Source organism: Lonchura striata, chromosome 5 (assembly GCF_050655825.1).
Source record: "Lonchura striata isolate lonStrDom1 chromosome 5, ASM5065582v1, whole genome shotgun sequence".
NCBI classification, from domain to species: domain Eukaryota; kingdom Metazoa; phylum Chordata; class Aves; order Passeriformes; family Estrildidae; genus Lonchura; species Lonchura striata.
In genome coordinates this window covers 50,598,926-50,605,679 of record NC_140707.1, presented here as the reverse complement: position 1 = coordinate 50,605,679, position 6,754 = coordinate 50,598,926, and positions in this window count along the sequence as shown.

The following is a 6,754-nucleotide window of genomic DNA, read 5'->3' as shown; positions in this document are numbered from 1 at the left end:
ACTCATTAGCTTTTTGGATAAATGTCTCTAATGCTGGGACTTGATGCCAGCCTTTGGTCTGGAGAAAGACCCTTGCAGAGTTCACCTGGCCAGCTTCTTCCATTTCATTTCTCCCTCTTCCAGCCTCCAAGACACTTTTTCCTTCCGGCAGGTTTTTTATCCCAGAGCTAACATCAGGGCTGCATGCACTGGCTCTCTCTGCCAGCTGCCAGCTTGCTGCCAGAAGGGGCTGCCTCTCCAGGCAGGTAACAGCAAATCCTTGGGCAACTTATTAGGGTGTTCTCTCAACGGCTTGGTGAGTGCTGGGTTTGAAGGCCAGAGCAGCATCAGATGCCAGCAGTAAGTCACAAGCAGCCTGTGGGGCTTTGCACAGGTGTGCGATGAAGGGAAGGCTGTGGTGGGGGTGAAGGGTCTCACTGAGTGAAGTGCAAAACGAGGGCTGGTTTTCTTCAGGGATACAGTGGCCCCTGGATTTCTTGGCACTTCTTGGGTAACCTCCTGATCCGCAAGCAGAGGCCAAAGTGCCATGAAGAGGAAGGAGTTGCACATGGCTGTTCAGCCAATGGCAGGCAGCGTGCTGGAGGAGGGTGGGCAGCAGCCAGCCAAGATGGTTCCCATGTTTGCTTGTCACCCTTATCCTTCTTTCACACAGACACTGAAGTCTGCTGGCAGTCTGTGAGCTGGAGGCAGTGTCTGGCATGCTTCCAGGCTGGAGAAGTCTTGGGAAGCTGAAAACCAGCCCAGCTCCCTAGGTAGATGCTGTGATGTCTCAGAGTCAGGAATGGAGCTGAGGTCCTTGGAAGGGTCAGCTGTGACAGCCTCCCCATCTGGTAAGGTGCTGGGCTCTGGCTTATCTCCCTCATGAGCACAGAGTGTCTGTTGCATCCGTAGCCTCGAAGAGTGGTGAAGGGTGGATGATCACCACCAAACCCCTAGATGAGCAGAACTGTTGGCTTCTCCCCAGTGCAGAACAGGCAGCAGCTGCTCCCCACTGCTGGCTGCACTCTTTGAAGGTTTTTCTGCAAGAGGCTTTAGAGGATGGCAGATGGACACAACACAGGATAGCAAAGGTGAGGCCTGCAGGATCACAGAGACCAGACTGCCCTGTGACCACAGTATGGCTGTGGGCTGAGCTGCCAGGGATGGCAGCTGGGGGAAGCACCCATGGGCAAGATCATGTCTGTGTGGATGGATACCTGAAGGAGGTTGAAGGATGAAGAGAAGGTGAAACAAAGGCATTAGCTGGGCTTTTCCTAGCTTCTTTAGCCCCATGCTGCTTCCTTCCCCTGCACTCGCCTGCCTCAGCACTGGGACCCTTGGAAAAGACAAGGAGCTACAAGAGCAAAACTGTGGGGAGCTGAAGGAGTTCCCATCAGCTCTGTAGCCACTCACACCCAGGGACATCATGTTCCCAGTGGGCTCCAGCATCAGGTTGTCCCAGTTTTCAGATCTGGCAAATTTAAGATGGCATTCCTTAGCCTCTCAAATAAGGCTCTTTTCCTGACTGGTCCTTTCTGCTTTTTATACAAGTCTTTTAATGAATTTCAGGGTTTGCCCCTTGCAAAGCTAGGATTAGACAGAATTTTAATGAATATTAAGAGTAATACCTTTAATTGAAAGATAGGGTCCATCTGAGGTGAAATCTTGGCTCTGCAAGAGTCAGTGAAAAGCTTGCCAATAATTTGAGCCAGGATTGTACCCATTAGAATTCAGGGCAATTTCAGGGCTCTGGCTATTCCACAGGTTTAAAGAGAAAATGTCACAACTTTTTGTAATAACCCAGCCCCCTTTAATGAGCAAATTAAAGGAAAATGGTGCAGAACAAGAGGGGAAAAAAAGGTGGCAATGAGAATGCTAAAAAGCTACCATACCAGCAGGGTGATATTCTCCTGGTGATGCTCCTCACACTGCAACTGAAGCTTGGAGTGAGCACCTTCATCCATCCTCCATCCCTCTCCTTGCACATCCAGCCCATGCCCAAGTTGTGCCAATTGGTTGTGCCTGGCCTTTCTAGAGTCTGGCTTGCCCTCAGTGCATGGACAGCTGTAGCTCTAATCAGGTGCTGGTCAAAATCATGTTTTGATAGCTTCTGCTTTTCAGCTCCCAGCCATATTCTTTTATCTCTGCCTTCTTCAGCCCATGCCCAATAGCACCTACTTCTGTCTCCAGGATGTGATATCAATTGCTTTCTCTCTGTTGTCTTCTTCTTGAATCAAGTTTGAACTTCTCATCCTTAACTCCCTAACTCTATCCTTACTCTTCTCTCTGTTTAGCTTCTGATCATTCTTCTTGGTCTACTGACCGCTCTAGCTCTGAGCTCTCTCAAAGGCACTTCTGCTGAGTGCTATTCTAAGTTCCACTTCTGGCTTTGTGCTATTATGTGCAGCATCCCAGATATGCCCTCTACATTTCCCTTTTTCATGTCCACGCAATACCTGCTGCCAGCATACTGCCTGTCACTGACATCTCTGGGTGTTAGAAAATGGTAATTACTTCAGTAATTACCATTACAAATTACATTGCAGCTGGGTGAGGAAGAAGAATAATACCAATTGCTGCAGTGTATTCAGGGCCCCGCCCTTCCCTCTCTATAGCAGCGCTGCTGAAAGAGCAGAGAGGCCTAAGGTGAGGACAAGATTTGACAAGATTTGAGAGTCAGTTCCTGTGTGGATGGAGAATGGGATTTTAAGACATCCACAATAAACATTGATTAAGGCTTTAGAGACTAGCGAGACCAAATCAATCAATCCACTGCTTTACAGGTGGCAGAAGTGAAGATGATATGATAATGAATCTCCAGCCAGTAAGCCAGTGTGCTGCTGCTTCCAGAACAACCTGCAAGGCACAATAGAGAAGCCCTGTGGAGAGGGAATTACAATAATTGAGCCAAATGGCCATGTAGGTGTTTACTGCTCTTGCATGGTCATCAGGGGGTGCAGTAAATCAGAGTACAGCCTGTGCAAATTGCACTACTGGCTGAAAACAAAGAACGCACTTTGGTCCCCCACCTTCCCTGTTTCCAGAGCCAGCAGAGATGATGCAGGACCCTGATGCTTTGACAGTACACTGGTATGGGGAGCAGTGCAGGGCACTGATACTCAGTTAAGAAGAGCGGAATCAGAGCAACTTTGCAAAGTTGGCACATCAGTCTAGAGCAGAGGTTTATTTTTAAAAACATGGGACCTTTGGAGCATTGAGAGATGCTGCAATAGGGAATGATGTCCAGCCACGTGTCCTGGACATGCTGCTATGAGATAATCCTGGCTGGGACACCTGAATCCAGAAGCTACATCATCATTTTGGTGCTCAGGCTGTACCTGCTCAGGCCCAGAGCTGTGGCCCCAAGCCCACAGGGCTGCACATGTGGGTCTCACCAGCTGGTGGAGGGAGGTGAAATAAAAGGGCAGGCAGGCCTTTGAGGCAGCAATTATGCCATTTGTGCTGATGGGTTTAACATGCTGTATTAGAAATGTTGTATTAAAAATGCATCAGTGAGAGAGAGGTTTGTAAAATATTTTTATTTGTATTCTCAGCTTTTAGAACTGTCTTTATGAGATTGTATCTGTGTCTCACAGATAACAGTATCCTGAGACAATTGATTACAGCACAGTCCCTCTAAACTATACCCATTTATGTCATAGCTTGGCACATTCAACACTTGAAATACTTTCCTGTTTATAAATGATCTCTGGGCTGAGGTTGAGGCAGTTAATGATATAGCTAAATCTATAACCCTGAAAAGGGACCCAAATAAAAACAAGTAGCTATATGGACTTCATGCACAGTTTGCTTTTACAGCCAAGCATCCACAAGAAAACAAATATATTGGCCACTTCTTAGAGTCAAGCTCCTCACCACGGCCTGTCTGCTTGTGGATGTACTTTGGAGCTGGTCTGCAGATGCTGCAGCCTACTCACAGGTCCAGCATGGGGGATGGATGTCCTGGGGTTAGGAAGGCAAAGCTGAATTGGCAATTTATATGACTGCTGTTTCTCTCTGGACCCCACTGCTATTGTATTTTTGTCTCTATCTCCAGGCAATCTCACCTCCCAAGGTTTGTAAGATTCTTCCTCCTGCCAATCTAGCCTCTGAAAGGTATCTCAGCAGCTGATGTGAATGATTATTGGCCTGATATGGATTTCAGATGGTGCATCAGTGCCACCCATGACAGCTCTTGCTCTTCAGCAGGGAGAGTACGGTCCTTGTCCTGCTGCAAGGATTGAGAGGGAGCTTCAAATGTAAGCAACTTGTTCTCGTAACTCATCACTTTTTCTATCAATATTTCCCTTTGAGATGCACTTTCTCTTGTTTCTTTTAGCCCATAGGTGGTATATTTTGTAAAGTTTGGTAATCATTTTTTTGGCTGATCTGTTTCTTCAGATAGCAGGGTAATGTGTGTTTAGCACTGCAGGTATCTTCCAGATTGTGTTTTTTCTCTTTCTGCAGTTTGATACAGTAACTCCAGGATAGCCCTCAGCTACTCTGCTCACACCCAGATTCGATGTTGTCATTATGCTGGAGGACAATTTGGTTATGAGAAGTGGTTTTAAGCTGACAGCTCAATATTTAGTAGGGTCCAGAGCCTGGAGGAGCCATTGCCCTGAGAACATGAGACCAACCCCAAAGACAGCCATAGGAAGTCTGCCTTGCTATAGCACATCTACTGCTGCTCTGCACCAGGGCATCTCACCCATCTCTTCAAAGCCTTATCCCAGGGCAGGTCTCAGCAGGAAGGGTGCTTCCCAGCTACACAGAGGTTTCTGAACAAACTCTTATGGTACCCAGCCTGTGACCTCCTGCAGGATCCAGCAGTCACTTTAGGACTGCTCATTGTAATCCCCCACAGAGGACTCCATCCCTGAGTGGGTGCTGTAGCTCTACCAGCACAAAAACAAGGCAACCCTGGCCAACAACTGACATCAGTTGTGCTTCAAAGCCCATGGCAGCCCTCTGGGAAGTGGAGTTATGCTACGATCAAAACATAGCTGTGGTGTAGGCGCCCAAAACTGTTCCCCTGGCAGCTCAGTGCATCCTTGGCTCATATCCCAGAGCTACATCTCTCCCATTTTTCCCTGTGACAGTTTGTTCCTGGGGATCTCCTCACCTTTACCTCCCATTTCCTGGTAATTTTCTCCTACCACTCATCAAATTTTGATATAATTTGAGTATTTTGGCATTGGAGCAGAGGCAATGGTCCACTGGCATTGCCTTGGGTATCCCTACTGTCTTCCAGAGCCATCCCAACAGAGTGAAACAGCCCCCAAAACAGCCTGATTGATGTCATGGGGCAACAGCAAGGCTGAAATGGTGGAGAGGACTGGTCTGATCAGATGAGCTAACATGACAGAGCCATGACTCTTCCCCTGGCCAAGCAAAACGGACTGAGCCCACAAAAACTGCAGATTCTGCTCTCAGAAAATTGAGGTTGTTCTCAATAAGTTGCCAATAGTTCATTCCCCTAATCCCCTGCATTTGTGGCCCCCAACTCATCCATCCTTGTATTGCATCTCTTGTGCAACATTACCCCTTCCCCTCTGACACCCCAAACTCGGCCAGCCTCCAGAACCCTGTTTTGCAGGGTGAAGGGTCAGTGCTAGCTCAGGTCCCTGGCAAATACAGACAAACACAGGCTGCTCTGGGTGATGTTGGCTGAGCAGCTTGGGCTTCCAGAGCTGATGCTCATGCCTATCATGGATTTTCACATCAAAAAATTTGTTGGGAGGATGCTGAGGGGGTCATAGGGTTATAGAAAAAGACTCCAAGGTCTTTCTGTGGAGAGACAGAAATGGAAATTTTAACCTTGTCTGAAGATCAGAAACAGGCTGAAGAGCCTGATTTGACATTAATGAGCTGAGAGAAGAAGAATGGCCTCTCTGGAGGTGCTCGCCCTCAATTTATCCATTTTCTCCCTACTAAAATCATGGTACTCTTGAGGATGACAGCTACAAAGCCCATCTCAATTTGTCACTTGAATGAAGTGTTTGATCTGAGAATTATTGTTGTTATTGTTGTTGTTGTTATTATTATTATTTTAATATTTGGATGCTGATAATGCCTTTGATGCTAAGACAGAACTTATGAGCAAGACAAGTTCCTATCCCAAGGCTTTGGGAGCACAATTCCAGCTTCCAGTTAGTCACAGGACATCAGAATGCTGCTCTTAATGAAAAACGATATGACGCATATGTGGTATGAGTCATTATAATGTTAACTACAGTTACTTCAAGCCCAGACATCGCCAAAATTGCTTTCCTCCCTGAAGATGATTCATGTGCCTCATGTGTGACAGCTCAGTCATTTTTTGCTTATTCGAGTGAATTTCAATACTTTTTCAGGGTTTGAGGGGCAAAGTCCTTCTGTTCCTATTTGACAAGTTGAATTTCCTTAATATGTTCACAGTCAGCTTGTCAGAGATTTGATACCAGAAATGAAGAGCAAGGAGACATCACAAGATTTGCAGGTCTATGTGCAGGGGGTTGCAAGGTCCACTCCCCACTACAGCCATGAAGCGGAGGGTGCCCTCAACTGCTCACAAATTGAGCACAAACCCCCAGGGGAGGGCAGAGGGATGCTAAAGGGTCTGCAGGAAGCTACAGGATCCTAAGGACTGGGATGCAGCCCACCACTGCTCCTCTGAGCCAGCAAGGGATTGAGCACAAATGGGGAAGGTCCCTGTGGTGCTCACACAGCTGCTTGCTGATATTTTCATCCTAAACCCTGCTGCCTGCCTTTCATCTGGGGCTTCAGCAGCCTG